We start from the raw sequence: 21,217 nt of genomic DNA on the forward strand, positions 1-21,217 counted from the left end.
AACATCATCTGATAAATGTCTGTTACTTCTCGTAGGTAAGGGTTGGTTGGTAACTCCTACCTACTTCTGCCATTTTTAATATATCCACCTCTTCTATAATTTATGTGAACATACAAACCATGGCTGTAAATTGAGATGGAGCTAAGGGCTGGGTAAGCTATTCACACAGAGGAGGGAGCCATTTTCACCGAAAATAGAACCAATGTCATCCTTTCCGAGAGTTGAGTAGGATGGAGGGGGATGAACTAAGAAAGGGCAGCCAGTAGAAAAGCTTGCTGTGATCCTACAGCTCTACTGTGTAGACACGACCAAAATTTAAAAGGGGGAAGAAAAGTCAAGCCTGAGTTTCTCTCTCCCCCACTTCAGATGCTTTTCCTCATTCAGAAGTTCACTGCTATTTCCCGCTTCTCTTCTGAGAAGTCTTGTGCATTGCGTGTCCGTTTCTCCGGGAAAGTTGTGTTTTCACTCCCCCAGGAAGTTGTTTCCTACTTTCTTCCTTCCTCAGGTCTCCCTCTTCTCCCCCGACACACATCTTGCCTCCCTTTTCATTGACAAAAGACAGCCACAGTTCAAGGAAGTGCCTCACCACCGCCCCCCATGCCTACAGTCCTGTGTGTGGCCACCCCCATGTTTTCCTTCCTACCTGTTGTCCTGCCAGAGGCTCGCCCCTCCTGGAGGACCAGCCGTCACATCCCCTTTCATCTTGTCGGGGAACATTTCTTGTTTTCTCCCCTCCGTCTGTCTCTAGGGTCTTTCCCATCAGTGTACAAACATGCTTTGGTTCAATGCTGTCCCGTGGAACTTTCCACACTGATGGAAACATTCTTACCTGTGTGGTCCAGTACAGTGGTCACCAGCTACCTGCGGCTGTGGGGCACTTGAAATGTGCCTAGGGTGACTGAGAGCTAAATTTTTTAAGTTTGAATAGCCACACGTGGCTAGTGGAGCCTCCATGTTAGACAGCACAGCTTTAGCATCTCTCATTTTATTGGGTTGGCCAAAAAGTTCATTTAGGTTTTTCTATACCATCTCATGGAAAAACCTGAACGAAATTCTTGGCCAACCCGATATATCCCTGTCCTTCTTCTGTTCCACTTCTTTGCTCCCCTTTACCTGAGAACATCTCAAAAGAGAACCCCGAAACCACCGTCTCCATTCATCTCCTCTGCCTGCCATTTGTCAGCCCTTCATAGCCTGTACTCTGGCTTCTGTCCCCACCTCGTCACCAGAACTGCCGGGTCACTGATGGCCTGCATGTTGTCAGACCTCTGTCCTTGTCTTCCTACCCTCCTCAGCAGTGTTCCTCCCCTGTGGCCACTCCCCTGCCTCCCCTCCACACTCTCCTGGGCTTCTGCTTCCCTTCCCGATGACTCCTCGTCAGTCTCCCTGCTGGTTGCTTCTCTGTCTGACCTCAGAGTGATGGGGTTGCTTAGGGACTGGTCCTGGTTCCTTTTTGCTGTCCACCCTCTCTTCTTGGTGATGTTATCCCATCCCTCCATGGCTTTCAGTATATGCTGGCAACTCCCATATTTATATTTCTTTCTTTTTTTTAAGTGTATTTTATTTATTTGGCTGTGCCAGGTCTTAGTTACAGCCCTTGTGATCCTCCATCGTTGTTGCAGCATGTAGGATTTTTAGTTGCGGCGCTATATCAGGGATCTAGTTTCCTGGCTAGGGACTGAACCCAGGCCCGCTGCACTGGGAGCTCGGAGTCTTAACCACTGGGCAACCAGGGAAGTGCAGTCCATTCCACTGTATTTCTAACACAGCCCTTTCCCAGGGCTTCCTGCTGTTGTTTATGCACAGAGCTCCCCAAACCCCTCCTTCCCTCTGTCTCTTCCATCCCCAGTCCTTGGCCCCACCGTTCACCCACTTGTAAGAGTCATCCTTGATTCTTCTCTTTCTCACCCCTGATATACAGGCTGTCAGTGGGTCCCTGGGTTTCTGCTCATGGGATATTATCTGGGGGTGCATTCACCTCTCCCTAGAATCACAGCTCCTACCCTACCCTTGGCCATTTGCCTCCATCCTGGACTAACTTCCTCACAGGCACCCCCCAGCATCTACTCTGGGGTGTCTCCGGTCCACTCTGCACATGGGAGCCCAGGTGATGAGTCACACCACTTTTCAATCAGGTCGCACCCCTCCTTGCCTTAAGCCCCCGCAAGCTGACAAGAGGTTGTCCTGTGCCATCTCCTCCCAGCCCCTCTGGCCTCCCTCCCTGCCTTCTGCTGACCCTGGCCTCCTTTCTTTCCTTGCCCTGCCTGGGAGGGCTTTGAATTCGTTCTTCCCTCCACCTGGAATGCTTTTGCCCCGGTTCTGCAAAAACTTCCTCCTTCTCATCCTTGGTATTTGGACATCGAGATCACCTGCTCAGGGTCTTTTCTAACCACCCCTGTCACCTGCTGAGGTGGCCACACTTTGTTCCCACCATTGTTCACCACACCTGCTGTTGTTTGGGTTCTTTGTGCTTGTTTATCATCTGCATTCCCCAATAGCATCCCGAGAGGATAAAGTATTAAGTTCTTCACCAGTGAATCCCAACACCTAGCACCATGTCTTGCACCTAATAGGCTTCCAATAAATTTTTTGATTGAGTCAATGCTTGAAGTGGTGGGCAGCCTTGCCTGGACACCAGCCTAGAAGTCGTGATAATTTCTGGATTACCTTTTATATAGCATGCTTAATTGAGAGTTGCAAGGGCCAAGAGAGAAGGAAATCACATTTGGAGACAATTTTCTTTTAATGCTGAAGCACACTGTTTAGCTTTTATTGTGACTCGGGTTAATTTTCAGGCTGTCGGCTGTCACCCGAGCATTGGGGTTGTAAATTGTCTTTCTACCCGCCTGCAGAAGGCTAAGAGAAAAGCCAGCTTGTGTGCTGTTGGGACTTTGGGATGATTTTGTCAGTGTTTACAAACAGCATCTACTGTATTTCTGTTTGGCTTCAGTTTACACTCATTTGTTTTGTTCAGCCAAGATTACGTTGCACTTGGTTATCTAACACCGGGGGGCCTTCGCTTGGTAATCTATACTGGTTTGCTTTCTTCTGATGATCATTCCTTCTCCTTTAATTTTCCACTCCTCCTGAGTCACACCTAATTTCATAGTTCTTGCAAGTTAGAGACTTTTGCAGAGGTGGGGGGTTCGTGTTGACTAAAATAAATAACAGGCTCTCGAATATATTGAGGAAACCTGTCTTCTCTTGGTTCTGTTATGGGTTTCTTTTGTGTATGTGTGTGTGTGTTTTGGCCACACACCACAGCTTGCAGGATCTCACTTCCCCGACCAGGGATTGAACCCCAGCCCATGGCAGTGCAAGTGCAGAATCCTAACCACTGGACTGCCAGGGAATTCCTCGGTTGTGGGTTTTTTTGTTTTTGTTTTAATTTTTAAATTTCTCTTTAGCTGGTAACTTTGTCACTGCTCTAGGGCTTTCTCTAGCTGTGGCTAGCAGGGGCTACTCTCTAACTGCTGGGCATGGGCTTTGCATTGTAGTGGCTTCTCTGACTGTGAAGCACGGGCTCTATGGTGCACAGGCTTCAGTAGCTGGGGCGCACAGGCTTAGCTGCCTCATGGCATTTGGGATCTTCCCATACCAGGGATCAAACCTGTGTCATCAGCTTTGGTAGGTAAGGCAGATTCTTAACCACTGGACCACCAGGAATGCCTTGTTGTGGGTTTTTTAAACTTGACTTCCTAAGGTCTCAAGCTCGTCATCTGTAAGGCAATTGGAGAATCTGTTAAGAATCCAGGATAAGCAGACCTACCAGTTAGTTGCTGCCCTTGTGGAGTTTATATTTTAGAAGGAAAACATAAGCCACATACACAAGTGCCAACTATATGTGTGAGTTTAAACAAAATGCTGTAATCCATAGGGTGTCAGAGGAACTATCAGGGGAACATAAGAAAGATTCCCCAGTACACTAGGCAGAAATGCTTAGGGAGACCCTTAACATGTAGGATCATCCTCATTGTTTAGACAGCCCTTAGTGTCACCCTTCATGTCAGAGCTGGAAAAGTACACAGTGCTTGGCATCGGGTAGATAACAAGTAGATATGTGCCGAATGAATGAATGACTCATTTTGGGTTGACTTTCACTTTGGGAAAATGCCATCCTGAAATTCCTGACTCGGTTTTAGGATGGACTTGAGGGCGTGTTTGCTGCTTGTACACAGTTCCCTGAAGGGGGACCTAGAACAGAAGGGAGGTTTGTTTTTTGTCTGATGGGCTCAGTGGTTTGTGTAAATTATTAGGTTTCCTTTCTGCAGTGGCTTCTGGGGAACTTAGGAGACAGATGTGTGCTGACCTTATCACATTGATGAGATCTCATCCTTTAGGTCTATTCTTCGCTCAGTTTTTTGACCCTGTCCTTGTTTTGCCTTCACTCTTTCACTAAGTAAAAAAAAAAAAAAAAAAAAAAAAACAGGATAGCTTTGCTTTTTTCTAATTATAAAAGTATTACATGTTCATACTAAAAAAATAACAGTGTAAAGAAGAAAGTGAAAATTACTTGTCATCCCACATTGCAAGGATAACCTCCATCAGCAATCAGATGTCCATCTTCGCAGACTCTTTTCCATGTATACATGTCTCAGTGTCTAGATAGACGTTTATGTAGAGCAAGCAATATCAAAAAATTGGATATTTTTATCAAAATGGAATCATGTCACACATCTCTTTTGTAACCTAAGTTTTTCAACTTAAAATACCTTGAATGGACATCTTTCCCTGCCAGTTACTATAAATATACACCATCATTCAACTCCAAATCTACTTCTGATTTATCATTTTGCTGAATTTTATACATCTCTGCAAACCTACTGAAATCCTTTTCTAGAGCAAGGCAGGGTATAAATTAAAATATAAAAGCCACATTTTGATAATCTTTTAAATGAATTACTGAAGGAAAGAAATGGTAGAGGAGACCAAGATCACAATTAACATTAGGTAATTTGCGGAGACCGTGTAATTTCGGATGAGTCACCACTCCTTAGTGAATCCTGGTAGGAACACCGAGGATCCGTCGTGGTTGCTAAGGGTGGCTGGTGGACGAGGACCCAGCTGCTCAAACTGTCTCTGTTTGTTTGGAAATATTAGGGCAGAGTAATTCTGCTGTAAGACCTAGAAAAGAAGCCTGCCTATAAGCCGAAAGCACCCATGCCCACCCCTTAGACGTCTTCTCTGCAAAGCCCTGTGTCTGCTGGGCATCAGGCCCCTCCTGCAGAGAGGCTTCCCTTGTTGAGGGGATTGACAAGGATGCACAGTCAGGGAGGTCGGTACAGTCCCTGCTTCAGTTGTCAGGCAATTAAAAAAAAATCTGGATAAATCCCGGGACAGATTACCTATGCCAGCATTAGCACCTAAAACCTTTGGGAAAAGACTTCTTTTGGTATATGGGGTGGGGATGGGAGCTCCTATTCCCTTTGAAAAGAAAAATTCCTTGCACCTTTGTCAAAAGTGAACAGCACCCCCAAACAGAGTTACAATAGAGAAAAAACATTCTTCATGTTTTTAGGAAAATAGAACTCTCAGGTGTGCTGGGTCCTGACCTTGAGAGTTAGACTTTTTTTTTTTTCTAACAGGAAAATAAATTAAGCACAAAGGAGCCTCAAGAGGAGTTGGGGCCAAGAGCTGCTGATTTGCATGGGTTTGGATCCTTGGGTCCCCAAGCCCCGCGTGTTCTCTGCCTGCACTTCTAGGTATTGCGCACATGGCCTGCCCCCACCCCTAGTCATATTTATAGGCTTGGAGGTGCGTGTTGGCAGCCGGAGCTGGCTTCCTAGTGGGGTGTGCATTGTGTGGGAAGAGTGTCAGGTTGGGAACCTCTGCTGAATGTACGATGAAGCCTCCCTCCAGTAGTTCTGCCGCCGGGGGCTGTTAGTCATATGGTATCATTCTGGTAGAATTTATTTAAATTATATTTCAAATTAGCTTGTTAGAATAAAAATACGCATGTGGGGAACACATTTAGACATTTGTCAACGACTGGAGATTTTTTTTTTTAATTTTTTATTCACAAGCCTGGTTGATATTCGTCTTATTCTTCTAAGGAACTGGGGACCATGGCATCCTCCACCCTGTGCAGAAAAGCTTAGGATAAAGCATTGCCACCAGCCGAAGCAGTTAGCTTAAGAGCTGTGCATGAAGAGACCCCGGTAGTTGTTGCTGTTTAGTGGCTAAGTTGTATCTGACTGTTTTGCAACCACATGGACTGTAGCCCACCAGGCTCCTCTGTCCATGGGATTCTCCAGGCAAGAATACTGGAGTAGGTTGCCACGCCCTCCTCCAGGGGATCTTCCTGACCCAAGGCTCCAAGCGAGTCTCCTGTACTAGCAGGCGGATTCTTCACCACAGAGCCACCTGGGAAGCCTAACAGACCTCGTAAACAGTGCTAAATACCCAGGTATCTCCCAGCCAAGTGGCGGCTGCGTCTCAGCTGCCAGCAGGACTCTGACCAGTCCTTTTCAGCTGCCTTGTTCTGGGAGGTCTTGGTCCAGCTCTTGGGTGATGAGTAGGACCGTCCAACCAGCCTTTGTCCTCCTTCCTCCCCTTGTGCACTGGGGGGTGTCTTTTCTGTGGGTTACAGGGTAGGGGTTGTCCACAGGGATCCAATTAGTGAGGCATATTGCAGACCCTGCTGCCCTGGCATTGGAGCCCTTTTGGGATTTTTAATTGGGAAAGCTTTTAATTGGAGTTGTTCAGATAAATGGAGAATGGGAGGGTTGCTTTGGTGTCTGTTGTCCTGCGGGAGAGGGGTGATGGAGAAGGTCCTCTTGGGGATGAGGAACAGGTCCTTCTGTTCTGGGAGGCTCTGAAGGGCAGGAGAAGGAGCTCCTGGCAGACATGGCTGATTTCAGCTCAGTTGGTCTGAGGACAAACTCTCTGACCCCTCCAGGCAGACTGAAACTAGAATTGGCTGTCTCAGCAAGATGAGTCTGTTGTCATGGAAGTCCACCTGTCTGGAGACTGGAGAGGATGCTGAGTTCAGATCCCAGCCCTCCTGGCTGGCTGTGTGAACTTGGACAAGTCATTTTATCTCTCTAGCTTCACCATCTGCATCTATCAAAGGACTGAGACAACTGACTAGTAAAATGTGTGCATAACGTTTAGAACACTGTTTTGACACGTAAATGGCTTCCCAGGTGGCACTAGTAGTAAAGAATTCATCTGCCAATGCAGGAGATACAAGAGATGAGGGTTCAATCCCTGGGTCAAGAAGATCGCCTGGAGAAGGAAATGGCAACCCACTCCAGTGTTCTTGCCTGGGAAATCCCACAGACAGAGAAGCCTGGTGGGCTACTGTCCATGGGGTCGCAAAGAGTTGGATATGACTGAGCACACACGTATACTTGACTGACATAAATATTTCATCAGTGGTGCCCAAGTTCTCTAAGATCATGGTCATTTCTGCCTTGGGTGGAAGGTCTACAAGTGGCTCCCGATGTGCCTTTTGGGGATACATGGTTGGACATGGTCCATTCCTGGGCCCTCCTCAAGTCCTCAGCTGCTCTCTCCCAGTCCTGAGTATTGTCAGAGTTGGTTCTTTGTCATCATGTGACCCAGAGGATATGCAGTTTGTCTTCTGAGGCTTCCGTTCATATCACTAAGCCTCTCAGTTTGTGTGGGTGGAGAAATGTTACTAGCTAGTGGACAAGAAAGGTCAGGAAGCTGACCCACCTATCTTCACAAGAAAACCAGTCTACCAGCCAGTTGCTTTCATGGGGAGGTGCAAGAGTGGACCAAAAACAGAAACCAAAAATCAGTATCTCCCCATTGTGGGGGGCATCAGACTAGTGATTTGTGCTGCTGGTTAGGGAGCCCTTCATTGTGTAGTCATTCACTTATTCATTCAACAAATCAGGGCCATCTGCCTTATGTGCTGTGAACAGTCACAGTGATGGCCCCATGATGCTTTCAGTCTAGTAGGGGAGGTAGACATCAAGCAAACGTTACCTAATGAGCTAACATGGGAGATATCAATATGGGGCCAGGGCCTATGTGGACTAGACAGTGATTGGCTTCAGAGTCTCATATCTCTGATTCCCACCCACTTATATGGATCTGAACTCCTCTCTGATCACTCTTCAGAGCTGTTCATCAGCTCTGGTAACTTTCTTTTTAAAAGTTATTTATTTTCAAATTTTTTGGCTGCACCACAGGGCATGTGGGACCTTAGTTCCCCAGCCAGGGGTTGAACCTGTGTCCCCTGCATTGAAAGCACAGAGTCTAAACCAGTGAACCACCAGGGAAGTCCCTCCTGTAACTTTCTTGGGCACCCCTTAGTTTTTTAGCACCTTCTCTGGGCCAGGCAACAGGATGACAGAGGCTGTTGGGATAGGGTTCCTGCCCTCCCAAGGGAGATGGATGGTGGATAGCTAATTAGGACAATGAAATAGCCTTTTATTGAAATGTCACTAAGGATAAAATTCCTAACTCTTTGAGAAGTTGCAGAAGGCTTCTTAAAAAAGGTAACTTTGGAACTGAGTCCTGAAGGATAAGGAGGAGTTTCCGAGGCAGACAGAACTGCAGAGCAAAGGGAAGCATTGAGATGGAGAGGAGGCAGTAGAGCGTTCAAATCAAGAACAGAGACCTCGGACTCAGGCCTGGGCTGGCTATTCGCTGGCTGTATGGCTTGGAGCAAGATACTGACCTTGGTGAGCTTCAGTTTCCTTATATGTGAAATGGGACTGATGATAGTACCACCATCATAGTGTGGTTGTGAGGATTAAACAAAGCACACACTGTGATGTGCATTAGCTGTTAGTAGTGGGCAGGGAGGTGAGAAAGAATGTGAAGTGCATGGTGAGTGTGGAGAAGGGGTCAGGAACGTACAGACATGAAGGAAAGGCCTTTGTGCTACGTGTTTGAGACTTTATCCCATAGATGGCAGGGGGAGCCAGCCATGGGTAAGGCTGGAGGTGGGAGGAGCAGTTCGTCTTGGTACCTAAGAATGAGGCCTGAGTCCCAGGCAGTAGCAGGCAGTGGGCTCAGAGAGGATGAGCTAACTTGGGTTAGGAGGCAGAAACATGCTATGTCCTATGGAATTTTGACTTCAGTCTATAGGTAATGAAGGAACACTCAGTTTTGAAGAGAAGAACATTACTTGTGTTAGGAAAATTATTCCAGAGATGATAATGAAGGGTAGCGCAGAAAGCTGAGAGATTGGAGGAAAGAGACTTCATAGAAACTAGCCACAGTCCAGGCAAGAAGTGTTGAGAGCACACAGTATGTATGGCCCAGATTTATATATGTAAACCATGCCCTGTTCTGTGCTGGATTGTGGCAGCTTCTAGGAGTATATATATATACAATAAAGCAGAAAAATATATGTAAGGCACCTTTCCAGAGATGAGAGAGTGAAAGCTTGAATGTCTTTCCTATAGAGTTGCTAAATCAGGACACAAACTAAACTATTACTTAATGAAAACTTAGTGGGTTTGAGTTAGTATGCAGAGTGTATCTATACAATATCTCATTCAATTCTCACAACAACCCTCACTTTCATAGTTGGAGAAATTGGGCTTGAGAGATTCAGTAATCTGTTCATGCTCACAGCCAGGAAACCAAGCTCACGCCTATTTGAGAGCAGAATTCGTGTTCTTAAGATGCATTTTCTAGAGGCCAAAGGCACCCTGAGAGTCATGTGGGAAGTGGACCCACAGCTCTTGATTGTTGTAACGGGAGAAAGGGAGAGGCGGAGCTGCCAGCAATTCAGGTATTTCTAGACTGTTTGAGTGGATGGTGGTGCCATTGACTGAGATTAAGAACACAAGAGGAGAGGCATTTTAGGGGAGAGAGTTGATGAGAGTTTAGTCTGGGTGAATATGGTGAATTTCCACTTGTAGTGGGTCATGTGTAGTGGCCTCCATCAATAGAAATTCAGCTCTAACACTCAGCAATTAGGGTAGAATCAGAGGTACAGATTTGAGAGGCATCACCTCTGAGATGGGCTTGATCACCCAAGGAGAGAGTGGATCAAGAAGATGAAGATGGGAGTCTTCCCTGGCCATCCAGTGGTTAAGATTCTGCGCTTCCAGTGCAGGGGGTGTGGGGAACGAAGATCCCACATGCTGCGCAGCACAGCCAAAAAATAAAAATAAATAAAATAACAATAAGAATAATAAAAATATTTAAAAAAAAAATACTTAAAAAAGATGAAGATGGAACTCTGGGAAAGGGCACTAGTTGAAGAGAAGGAAAAGAAGCCAGTGGGTGAGACTTAGAGGTGATGATACTGGAGGCAGGCTGGAGGAGAGCAGTTTTGCGAAAGCCAGGAGAGAGGAGGCTGAAAGGGAGGTGTACTCAACATGGGTGAAGGCCTCGGGAAGCTGGGTGGGGACCCAAGGTGCATGCTGTTAAATCCTGCTGTGGGGGTGGGAGAGTTAGGGCACTGATGAATTTTAAGAGCAGCTTCAGCCAGGTGTGAAGGCACAAATCCATCTGCAGTGGTTTAAGGAGTGAGTGTTCGGCAGGGGAATAAAGAAGTCAGGCTAAGGTTGAGGATGAGTCAGGGTAGTAGGAAGGCTGATTTTCAGTTCATCAGTTGAGCATGTTGGGAGGCTGAGGGGGGAATAGGAGTGGAGATTGGAGATATTAGAGAAAGATGACAGGCAGTGTGGTTGGCACAGGGAAGTGGATGGCAGGAAGGAACTAGAACAAGAGCTTTATGCTGGGAGGATCACCCTTAGAGACCAGGCAAGGTGCAGGTATGGTCGCATTTTGAAGCTGAGGTGGAAAGGGGAATGAGGGAGCTGGGTCGCCTGGCTTTTCCTTCTCTGTGTGAGCTAAGGAATTGATCTGAGAACGAGGGGGTAGATTAGGAAGAGAAGAAATGGTTTGATACAGCTGACTGTGGGCAAATACAGATTTGTGAGCAGCCTTGCAGTGCCCATTGGAGACTGAGGAATGTGTTGGTAAATGTGCTAGTTGCCAGCATGCGAGGTGACCAGGGGGCAGGAACAGAGGCAAGCAACCCCAGACCCAGGGGGTGGGCAGAGATGGCCAGCCCAGCTGGACTCCAAGTGCTTTACCTTCCATAGCCCTGGGGAATGCTGTATGGAGGAGGGGAGAGCCTGCTTCAACTCCATCAGTCACCTCTCTGCCCTCGCTTCTCCGAATAGCCAGCCATTGTTCTGTTGATAATAATCTTCCAGACCTTTCCTAAAAAATGCATTAAAATTTTTGCCAGCACGACCTCTTTGAGTAATGAGATCTGTAAGTTTATTAGCCTCTGTGAGAAGTAGATTTCCTTGCTCCATGGGAGCAGATAATCTCTTGGAGGGAATGAGCATTAATGTGGTGACCCAGAGGGTCAGCTCAACACCTGAGGGCACAGGCTTTTCTGTGGGGACGGCTCATCTTGTGCCCTTGCCCCCATCAGCCGACGTGGCATGTGCCCCATGGAAGGAGGGCTGGGCACTTCTGCATAGCCCTCTCCTTGGTCCCGCTCTGAGTCTTGCAGTGGCCCGAAGTTGAGACAGTCAGAGAAACCAGCATAGCAAGACCTTGTTTCTTTCCTTCCTTTCTCCCATGTTTTGCTCTGCTGGGTCTTCCTTGTGGTGTTTGGGCTTCTCTAGTTGTGGCACTCAGTCTCAGTTGCCCTGCGGCATGTGGAATCCTGGTTTCTCAACCAGATGTCAAACCTACATCCCCTGCATTGGAAAGCAGATTCTTAACCACTGAACCATCAGGGAAGTCCCCTTGTTTCTTTTGATGAGTCTAGTTCTCTAAGTATGAGGAGGGGAGGGTTGGGCATAAGAGCACTGAGTTGTATGCAGACAAGAATATCTAGACAGTAGGTCTGTTCTTAGAGGCCCAGGAACCCACTGGAGTTGGGAAGGGCTTTAGGACATGTGCTATATGACCATGTTGAAACACATCCTCTGTTGTTCCAGTGGCAGCCTTCAAATCTGCACATGTATTGGATAGTTGGCATAAGCTACTTGCAGAGCGTTCAGCTAAGTAGCAGCAATCCATGACTTCATCCTCATTAGTTTGGTGTTTCAAGTCTGTTCTAACCTCGTCTGACCTACCTGCCTTCCGTGTACCTGAATGCTTGGCCTGTGCCTCTCTATGTTGTTTATCACATAAAGCAGGTGATTATAATACAGTGTTATATCAACATCATGTCATAATCTGCTTCTTCCCACCCTTGCTAACTAGACCAGCACAGTCCCATAGAAATATGAAGCCACATATGTAATTTTACATGTTCTAGTTTCCATTAAAAAAGCAAAAGAAACAAGTGAAATGAATTTTAATTTATATTATTTATTTATTTATTGGAGTATAATTGCTTCACAATGTTGTGTTAGTTTCTGCTGTACCACAAAGTGAATCAGCTATAGGTATACATATATCCCCTCCCTCTTGGACTTCCCTCCCACCCCATCCTACCCATCTAGGTCATCAGAGTACTGAGCTGAGCTCCCTGTGCTATAGAGCAGGTCCCCACTAGCTTACTGTTTTACACATGGCGGTGTGTATATGTTGTTGTTTAGTCACTAAGTCGTGTCCAGCTATTCTGTGGCCCCGGGGACTGCAGCCCCCCAGGTTGCTCTGTCCATGGGATTTCCCAGACAAGAATACTGGCGGAGGTTGCCATTTCCTTCTCCAGGGGATCTTTGTGATCCAGGGATTAAACCTGTGTCTCCGGTTTCTCCTGCCTTGGCAGGTGGATTCTTTGCCACTGAGCCGCCTGGGAAGCCCCAGTAGTGTATATCTTGTCAGTCCTAATCTCCCAGTTCGTCCCACTCACCCCTCCCCCACCCTCCGTGTCCACATACCCATTCTCTACATCTGCATCTCTATTCCTGCCCTGCAGATAGGTTGATCAGTATCATTTTTGTAGGTTCCACCTATATGCATTAATATACTACATTTGTTAATTCTAACATATTTTAGCCAAATCTATCAAAAAATATTATTATTTTTAACATTTAACAATTTAAGTCAGACATGGCCCCCCTCTTATTTCCATGGAATTCTCGTTCTAGTGAGAGAGACAGATTCCACCTGTCTCTGCCCACTCCCAGCCCTCTCTTCCCCCTGCAAGCATCCACAAATAAAATAGCTGCAAGTTGTACTCGGTGCCATGAGGGAAGGAAGCAGGGGCTGAGCCCAGCTTGAGGCCGTATGTTTATGGGCTGCCTCGGAAGAGGTGACATTTAAGCTGCTCTGTCACGTGAAGAGCAGGAGCAGATCGTTCTAGGTGGAGGGAAGGGTGGGGTTAAAGACCCAGTGTGGGAAGGGGCTGCCCAGAATGTTTCAGAAACTGAAACCTGCGGGGCTGGCTGGCAGCGAGGGAGGGAGGGGCGCCCAGGCTGGGGTTGGAGAGTAGGTAGGCATGAGGGCAGACCAGATCTCATAGGCTGTGGCATGGACGATGGCTTATATTTGAAATGCTGTGAGAGCAGATAAGACTGAAGGGTTTGGACAGACCTGTGGGTGGTTAAGATTCTGTACTTCCAGTGCAGTGGATGTGGGTTTAATCCCTGGTCAGGGAACCAAGATCCCACATGCCAAGGGATGCTGCCAAAAACAAACAAACAAACAAAAAAAGACAGAGAGGTTTTAATAGGCCTGTGACACATCCCTTCCTACGTTTTAAGAAGACTTCTCTGGTGCTCTGTGCAGAATGGATGAAAGGGGATAAGACCTGAAGCAAGAAGTGAAAAGGTTCCTGTGTTCAAAGAGTGTGCTGGCTGAGCCTGGGAAGGTCACGGAGGGAAGGAGAGAAGTGAGTAGACTGCAGATGGTTTGGGGGAAGATTTGTTAGAGCTTTCAGAGAGATTGGTTATAAGGTAGGAATAAGGGGGAGGGAGGGAATGAGAAGGATCCCTTTGGTTTGGGGTTTAAGCAACTGGTGGCCACTTGATGCAAAGAGCTGACTCATTGGAAAAGACCCTGATGCTGGGAAAGATTGAGGGCAGGAGAAGGGGACAACAGAGGATGAAATGGTTGGATGGCATCACTGACTCAATGGACATGAGTTTGAGCAAGCTCTGGGAGTTGGTGATGGACAGGGAAGCCTGGTGTGCTACAGTCCATGGGGTTGCAAAGAATTGGATACGACTAAGCGACTGAACAACAATAAGGTGTAGGGAAGCCTGGAGGAGCAGAAGGTGAGGGGTGGAGTGGGAGACTCAAGGTCAAATGGCCACATCCTGTTAAGCTTGAGGGGGTGTATGGAGCTGGGCAGAAGGCAGGGAGTTAATGTAGCTTGGGTTCAGCAGAGGTCAGACTGGAAGAGATTGGGTGACTTCTTGATGGATTGAGAGGGAAGGCAGAGGAGGAGAGGGCTCAGAAGTGTCCATTTTCCAGGTGGCAGTAGAGCAGGTGGAGCCAGCAAGAAAGATAGAGGAGGAGAGCCCAGGGAGAGAGGGAGGATGGGGCTGTGTCTCAGCGGGGGCTTGGGTGTCAGTGTTGAGTGCTGTACAAGTGACCTAGGGCTGAGTGGCGTGGTGGCTGATGCTGGCCCTGACCTGAATCCAGACAGTGGCGAGTCCGGTGGGGCCATGCACCAGGTGGGCTGGAAGATGAATGAGAGGCTGGGACGGGGGTTGTGTGAGGGAGGTGTGGACCACTTTCTCAAGTTCTTGATTGGAACTTCCCTGCTGGTCCAGTGGCTCAGACTCCATACTCCCAATGCAGGGGACCCAGCTTTGATCACTGGTCAGGGAACTAGATCCCACATGCCGCAACTAAGCCTTTGCATGTGTGTGTTAGTCACTCAGTCATGTCCGACTCTGTGTAACCCCATGGACCATAGCTCGCCAGGCTTCTCTGTCCATGGGATTCTCCAGGCAAGAAGACTGCACTGGATTCCCATGCCCTCCTCCAGGTCATCTTCCCGACCCGGGGATCAAACTCGCATCTCCCACATGGCAGGCAGACTTGTTACATCTGAGCCACAAGGGAAGTCCCTAAGAGTTCGCATGCTGCAACTAAAAGGTCCTGCATGCCGCGACTAAGACCCAGCGCAGGCAAACGAATGAACAAGTGAATGGAGTTGACAGTTGAAGGTACAGAGTAATGAGACAGTCACGTGAGAGGCTGTGGGTAAAAGGAGAAGGTATTTAAGATAGGAGAGCTCCAGCATGTGTGGATGCTGGCAGGAATGCTGCCCAAGAGAAGCAGGGTGACCCAGGAGCCTAGGCCTTACGGTGACAGGAGTGGGGTTCAGGGCATCAGGGGAAGATTGTCCCTTGGAGCAGAGAGAGGGAAGGAGGGAAGGAGGCCACAGTGCGAGCAGATGGAGGCAGGTCTGGGTGTGGTGGAAGGTGCTTGAGTTCTAGTCCAGGGCTCTTGTTTCTTGCCAGGATGTATGAGGCAGGCTCATTAGCTCAGAGCAAGGGTGGAGGACTGGGGATGGGAATCTGAGGAGAAGAAAACAGAGTAAAATTGTCTGGGACCGGGTGGCCAGCCTCCCAGAGAAACCTACGCTTTGTGGGCCACTGCAGAGAGACAGTTTGAGGTCAGAGAACATGCATTTAAAGTGAAACACGTCCACCCAGCTTTGTCCACCCCGTTGCTTGGGTGTGGATGCAGAGGAGGGAGATGGCAGAGTGCATCAGGTTGGGAGGCAAGGAATTCCCATAGGGTGGGGAACAGTGACGGTCTGTGGGAAGGGCATGGGCCATTCAGGGAAGAAAGTGAACTCACTGAGGGGCACGGGGAAGAAGGCACTGGATGGGAGGAGCTGAGTCCAGGGCGAGGGGTGTGTCCTGTGGGTGGGGGTGCTGACAGAAGGTGGACGGAGGATGAGGCAGGCTCAGAGCTGAAGCCCCCATTGGTGGCAGGAAACACTTGGAGGCTGGCACGGGTGTGGCAGGGGACAGGTGACTGGAATGGCCTCACCTCCAAGGGCACAGACAGAGCCACACTCTGGGGGCCACAAGGACACCAGCCGCCCATCTCCCCTTGGGTTCCACTTTTGTGGAGGATGAGAGGAACGGACTGGCTGTATATGGCGGGGCAGTGCTGTCCTCACAGACTAGCTTTGTGTCAGTTACAAAGCTTTGTGAAGGTGAAGGGCGTATTCTGGCTGGACAGCTGGTCCTGCAGGTTTCAAGGACTTCAGGAGATTTGAGAGTGTAGGGAGGAGGGAAAGACTGGCTCCAATTTAGCAGGGAGGACCAAGAGCCTGGATGATGCTGGGTGACTGGGAGGGTGTGGTCCCCTGGCTGTCCCCCAGGTAGAGGGATGAGAAGTGAGATGTATCTTTCCAGGCATGTAAAAGACCTGGGGATTTGAGTTGGTGGTGAGTTCCCTGTGAGTCAGCCCCAGTGATGTGGTTGTATCGAAGGCTGACTAAAACTTTGAAGCTCTTAGCTGAAGTATGGAATAAGTAGAGGTGAGGGGTCTGCTGCATGTGACATCCAGAATGTTGTGTTTAGTTCTGGGTGCTGGAGTTCATCTGATTTAGGAAGGAGAGCAGAGCTGGAGGGGTCTGGCTACATGTTTCCTAAGGATGACACAGAGAAAGGTTTCTGTATTTGTCTTAGTTGCAGCAGATGGGATCTTTGTTGTGACATGCAGGATCTAGTGACCCGACCAGGGATCGGACGCAGGCCCCCTGCATTGGGAGTGTGGAGTCTTAACCACTGGACCACCAGGGCAGTTCCCTGAAGGAAGGTTTCTTAAAATGAAGTTTCTAGGGCCTTCCCTGGTAGTCCAGTGGATAGGAATCTGCCTGCCAATGCAGGGGACATGGGTTTGATGCCTGGTCAGGGAAGATTCCACGGGGCAGCTAAACCCATGAGCCACAACTGCTGAAGCCTGCATGCCTAGAGGGTGTGCTCTAAAACAAGAGAGTCCACCACAGTGAGAAACCCACATGCTACAACTAGAGAGCAGAGTGTACTTGCCACAAGTAGAGAAAGCTTGTGCACAGCAACAAAGACCCAGCAGACCCATAAATAAATAAATACACAATTTTTAAAAATGAAGTCCCTATGTGCAATTCAGGGGTCTGTGAACACCCATCCCCACAAACTGTATGGAGCACTGTATATGTGTAGGTTCTTTTCTAGGGAGGATGGCTATAGTTTTTGATCAGATTTCAAAGCAGTCCTTGACCCTAAAGAGATGAGAATCGCCTGTTGAAAGGATTTGGGCATGTTCAGCTGAGAGAAAAGAGAACTTGGGCCAAGAGGCAGGGGCAGGAGAGAGCGGCTTCCACGTAGAGGACCACTGCCATTTGGAGGAGGTGGTTTGCTCCTGTGGACACCTGGAGGGACTGGGACCAGAGGGAGGGAGGCGCAGGCAGAGGGTTTGGCTCCATGGGGGCTGAGGGGGCCTGAGCGCACCTGGGTGTACATGAGTGGGGTGTACACAGGGCAGAGACAGAAAGAGGTGGCCTGTGATGGCTGTGAAACCATTGTCCAGACTTCTTGTTCTGAGAAGCAAAAAGCTCTGGGCTCTGCCAGGCTTTCCTGTAGGGAGAGGATGTGGTGTTGTGGGCTGAGCTTCGCTGGGAGACGTGAAGCCCCTGCAGTGGCTCAGTGCAGCTCAGTGAATGAATGCTGAGGCCCCCAGAAGCCTGCCTGCCTTTCCTCAGACAGTGTGGGCCCCTCGCCCATCCTGGGGCTTCAGTGGACCCCTCTGTGATGTGGTGTGGTGAGTGTTCCCTGGGCACAGACTTGAGGGGTGCCTAGCCCTAGCCCACATCTCGGCCAGGGCTGTGAGCCCACCTTCGTGGGCCCTCAGGCGCCCACCTTGGTGGCCTGTATATCTCTTCCAGGATGTGGAGTTGGGTGAGACAATCTCTGAATTGGGCCTGGGGTGGAGCAGAGTATACTAGCTCAGGGTCCCCCTCCCTCCCCACACCCAGCATGCTCCTAAGAGGTTCCTGGCCTCCTACCTGACTTTGGCACCCACAGCATCTGATCTGCTAAGTCTGAAAGCGACTCCCTTGGGACAAAACTGAAGATTAATCAAGTTTGACTTTTGTCAGAGCTTCCTCTTTTTTTTTTTCTCCTCTCAGTTTTTTTCTTTCTTTTTTTTTTTAAAAGCAGGCATGTTTCACCAAAGATGGAAAATTCTGGAAAATTGGAATCCCACCACCTGATTGAAAGCCCTATCACTGGCTTCAAGGGAGGGAGCTTTAAAAAGCCACTCTTTGGCTTCTCCCATGAATTTTAAATATTCTGAAAGCTTTGCCCACAAAGGCAACAATGCCTCATTCCTTGAATAATTAAATAGAGCACACTGGGGATGGCAGGACAGCATAGGCCCAGGCACACCGTTCCTCTGGGAGCCTCCTTCTCAAGTGGTCCTCCTCGCTGAGAGATGGATGCGGCTGCAAACAGCTGTCTTTCAAGCAGTGGGTAAGGTTGGCACAACCCTGGCAGTGTCACGGAAGTGGATGAAGGTGTCACGTGATATGGCGCATGTTTTCCCTGAGATACCGCCATCCAGCAGCTGTTCGCAGCGGCCCTGTGAGGTCTTGGTTGGTCTTTCTTGTCCTTTCACTGCCACGTGACTGCCCATGCAAGGTGTCCATGGCCTTGGGTCATACTCCCGATCTGCCAGCCTCTGTAGTATTGACACTGGTTTCTCTGTGTACTTGGTGGAAATTTCTGGAGACTCTGTGAGGGCAAGAGAAGGCTATTTTATCTTCTGGCAGCTGACCCTCCCCTCAGGAGCCCTGGTGGCATCTTGGAACTGGCCGATTATTTCCTGGCTGTCTTCCTGTTCCATGATTACACAGGCTCTTTATCTGTGAGGCACAGAATGGTGTGCCGGACAGACAGAGGTTGTGCCAGACGGTCACTGTGGTGTCTTACTTCAATTCTGTGGAAGATTGAGTTTTGCTGGGAGGAAAGGAAGGAATATTTGTTGATTATCTATAGGTATTATTTCATTTAAGCTTCATGTTTTATGGATAAAGAAGTTTCACAGGGGTTAAGTTACTTGGCTAATGTCACACAACCAGCACATTGAGTGGGCTGGTGGTTATGTATGTTGTCTGACTCTGAGATTTGTACAGTTCCAGGAGAAATGAAAAACACTCTTTGTTTCAAAAGTACAAACTTGAGGTCTAAAAGAAGAGACGTGTTTAAGGAAGCTCTGTTAGCACACCTTCCAAACAGCAGGGGTTAAGAGCAGGTATCTTTAGTCTGGTGTGAGCACATAGCCATTCACACATCTGAGTTTTCTTTATTTTAAAAAAAAATATTTATTTATTTATAGCTGCACTGGGTCTTCATTGCTGTGTGTGGGCTCTTCTCTAGTTGAGGCAAGCTGGGGTCTACTCTCTAGTTGCGGTCTGCAGGCTTCTCATTGCGGTGGCTTCCCTTCTTGCGGAGCACAGGAGCTAGGTGCTTGGGCTCAGTAGTTGTGGTGCACAGGCTTAGTTGCTTCACAACAATGTAGGATCTCCCTGGGCCAGGAATCAAACCTGTGTCCCCTGTATTGGTGGATTCTTAACCACTGGGCCACCAGGAAAGTCCCTCTTTCTTTCTTTTTTAAATCCAAAATGTGCTTTTTGTGATGGTTTCCCACTCATCTGTATTCAGGGTGCTTTTAATGCTGCTTCCATCTGAAAGAGCATCCGTCTGCAAGCCTGGCTTTTCCTCTTGTAGGCTGGCAGAGGACAGTAGAGCAGCCAGCACACAAAGCTAAGTTTGTGCCTGGCTAGAGATGGTTGTAGTATCCTGGGCATTTCACATCTGTGAGATGGGAACTGGGGCTCCACACCAGGTGCTTCTTCTTGTGTGTCCTCTTCTTCTCTTCTGGAAAGGGATGGAGGGGATCGGTTGTGAGAGGCACGTTCTGGTGGGGAAGTCGTCACCACCGGAACACAGCCAAGTTTTCTACAGATTTCTTTCACCCTGAATCTACTGAGCCATTCCTCGGTCTTCCTTTTCGCATCCTTCTCTCTTCCAGTTTCTCTTGGCCCTTTTCCTCAGATCTCAGTAGAGGTTCTCAATGACTTAATTCTTCACCCTTGTTGAGTTGTATGTTGCAATCGACATCTATTAAGACGTTGTTCAGATCACGTAATAGGAGTCCAAGTCCCCAATAAGTAAACCTGTTAGGCTGGGTCTGTATCTGATGACTTACTTCGATATTAATCTTGACACAGGGCAGGGTGGTAAGATCACCAAAGCCCACACTGTTCTCACCTGCTTTTTGGCTGTGAATCGGGATCTTTCTCATATTTGCCAGGGGTTCAGGTTTTAGCTGACTGCCTGCATTGCTTGTCTCAGAGATGCACAAGAACTTTCGTTTCCCCAGGTGTTGTGGCTGCTTTGTTGCAGCTGAGGTTCTCCTGACTGGAATAGAAGGACCCGCCTGTCAGGAATCTGAGAAGCAAGGTACTTGAATGATGTGACTTTCAGGACTGGTTTCCCCGGCAGCACTTTATCTCTGTAGAAGAGGGGGATTTTCAAGCTCCTCCATCCTGGGTGAGAGGTCAGACTAAGTCTGAAGTAGTGAAATTTGGTTCTCTTTGTGCCTTTTACAAAAAGTGTTGGGTTTATTTATGTGTCTTTTTTCCTGGAGCAAATCTCTTACCCATGAATGGTGAAACTAACCTAGTGAGCCATGAGTACAGCTTGAAGAGGAAGTCACAAACTGAAGTTATAATCTGACACCCAGATAGGACACTTCTCTGGTAGTCCAGAGGCCAAGACTCTGCGCTCCCAATGCAGGGGTCCCGGATTTGATCCCTGGTCAAGGAACTAGCTCCCATATGCTGCAACTAAGAGTCTGCCTGCCACAACTGAGAGTTTGCATGCTGTAACTAAAATATCCTGCATGCCGCAGGTAAGACACAGGGCAGCCAAAATAAATAAAAATACTTTTTTAAAAACCCAGTTAGGAACTTGTTAAGTGTTTTTTCCTGAGACGAAGTTCATGATTGAAGGTCCTCTCCATCATGCTTTTAGAATGAATTTTTTCAAGTAGCCACTGAAACTATTCTTAATGACAGGTAAAATGAGGCCCCCCCCGCCCCCCCGCCATCCATGGGATCAAATATTTGCACAGTGGCATCAGAAAGCGCTGTATGCACTCAGATCTCTATGTCTGAGGGCTTCTGATGCTTCGTGCTTAGGCTTATCAGAATCAACAGCTTTATTTAGGTCACCTGTATTCAGGTGCCAGTCAGTGGGGACAGAGCCAGATCCAGGCAGTCTGGGAGGAGATGACCCTTGCAAGCAGCCAATTTAGCCCAGCAATGGATTTCTTAAATCTGAACTTTGCTCCT

At 48.2% G+C, this 21,217-nt stretch overlaps 1 protein-coding gene and 1 pseudogene across 2 annotated transcripts in view; one reads left to right on the forward strand and one right to left on the reverse strand.

The window, feature by feature from the left end:
• Window positions 1-21,217, forward strand: part of HOMER2 (homer scaffold protein 2) — a 126,953-nt gene that overhangs the window by 39,230 nt on the left and 66,506 nt on the right. The gene's annotated exons all lie outside the window — the stretch shown is intronic.
• LOC120875665 lies at window positions 19,444-20,166 on the reverse strand (annotated as a pseudogene).

Source organism: Oryx dammah, unplaced genomic scaffold, assembly GCF_014754425.2.
Source record: "Oryx dammah isolate SB20612 unplaced genomic scaffold, SCBI_Odam_1.1 HiC_scaffold_16, whole genome shotgun sequence".
NCBI lineage: Eukaryota > Metazoa > Chordata > Mammalia > Artiodactyla > Bovidae > Oryx > Oryx dammah.